We start from the raw sequence: 1,916 nt of genomic DNA, 5'->3' as shown, positions 1-1,916 counted from the left end.
TAGTGGCCGCTGGGAGAGAGAACCCCCAGAGCAAAACCTCTGACCTTTTCAGGGGCCCCGCTGGGGGGTGTGGTCGACAATACTAGTCGACCCCCTTGGCTGAATCAAATTCACCTGGCTTAGATGGGTCAATCCAGATGTAACACCCACCTGGATGTACACTCCTTCCTGGCCAGAAGCTCGAACCTCTGAGCATGCGTAATGGATGCCCCAGTCCCTACGCTAGCTACCTAACATTTCCAGTTCCTATCTGTACCAGTGTCCATCCTCTGGTCTAGCCGGATCTGTAAGGTAGAATCGGGATCATGATAGTGGTGGGGAGGAAGCATTTAAGAACTGGAGGAAAGTTGATTGGGTCATATGCTATTTCTGCCCCCAGTCTGTCATTAGCAGAACGTAAGGTCTGGACGTACGCTTTGCTGGGCCGTGTAGACCAGCTGAGGGCCCTTTGGACGTCTGCTCCAAAGCATGCCCTGCAATAAACATACCTTTCTGCTCACACCTTTTCTCTGCCTCTGGTCTGCATTCTGTCCCTCGTCTGAAAGCTGCCTTGGCGGAGTGGAGAGGCTTGAAAGACGAGCCTTCTCCCAGCAATAAGGAAGACCACTGGCCGAGGCCATAACGGTGTCTAGGGTTGACAGGAACGTGGCCACTTATCTAGCCAGCGCATGGGAGTACCAGGAACCTCTCACTAACGCGTGCCTCGTGACAGATCTATGCCTATGACAGCTGCAGACAGGACCACAGAAGCGGGGAATGCGAGAATCAATACTAGAAATAACTTAAGATTTAGTTTGTTAAAAATCCGAGCTGTAACAGTCCCCTTCCTTACAGGAAGAATTCCTTTTAAGCTTCACCGGCAGAAATGCTCCAACCTGGGAAGGGGGCTACCAAAGTCATTAAGAGAAGTAGCCAGACACGAGGCATCACCCCAATTTAGATAAAAGGGGTGCATGGAGCTTTAGGTGGGGGTATTAATGGCCCCTGGAGAAATGTAGGTATAAATAATTGTCTAATGATTATTGAAAAACATGGTTTCTTAGAGTATCAACAGTATCCTTTGATACTATGAAAAAACCTTGCTGATCTCTTGCTAGCTTCATGATAAACACCTGTTTCTTGTCTGTCAACTTGTGGGGTCCAGACTGAACTCTGAAACTGCTCCGAGGAGAAACCCGGCTTTCCTTCTGTGAGCACTTGCAGAAATAAACTTAGAATTTCTGGAATTGACCCGGTCTCCGTGGTTGGCTATGGTGACAGGCTCTCCGGGCCCATACAGTCCGACAACAAAGGGACCATTCTTGGGGTAAATACACTATTCCAGATGGAAAAGCTGACAAGGTTGGTTCAGGGCCCTTCAGCCAAGGCAGTTAGGTGATGACTCAGGATCATGGGTCCCTATCCCCCAATCCCATCCAGGGCACACCCAGGCAAGTCTTTAAGGGCTAGGCTGCGCCTACCCTAACGCACTCTGCCTGAGGGCAAAGCTATTCACATTGGGGGCTAAGGTCCGAAAGGTTTCAATGTAGGGATCCCTCTGTACACACAGCCTTCCACAGACTTGGTGCTCAGTTTATGCTCCAATAGAAAGCAAAGGCAATGTGTGTTGTTTTCCAATTTGCAGAATCATCTTGAACCTTTTCCGTCCTTTTATTTTTTCATTTTTTCAAGCAAATATATTTATGGGTTGATTGTATACAGTTTTATTGGGACATAATCCACATATCAAATAATTCAATAGTCTATCATATCAATGAAAGTTGTACAATCACTGCCACAACCAATTATAGGACATTTTCTGCTTTCTTGGGCTCCTTGTGCCTCCAAGAAACCATGAATCCAGCTACTGTCTGTAGATTCACTATCCTGAATCTCATCGACTGAAAAACACACAAAAGCCAGGGTGCGGGGCTTGG

The sequence above is a fragment of the Echinops telfairi genome, unplaced genomic scaffold, assembly GCF_000313985.2.
Source record: "Echinops telfairi isolate 266 unplaced genomic scaffold, ASM31398v2 ScPeMD7_443;HRSCAF=831, whole genome shotgun sequence".
NCBI classification, from domain to species: domain Eukaryota; kingdom Metazoa; phylum Chordata; class Mammalia; order Afrosoricida; family Tenrecidae; genus Echinops; species Echinops telfairi.
The sequence above is the reverse complement of the archived record's forward strand: the minus strand, read 5'-3'. Positions refer to the sequence as shown.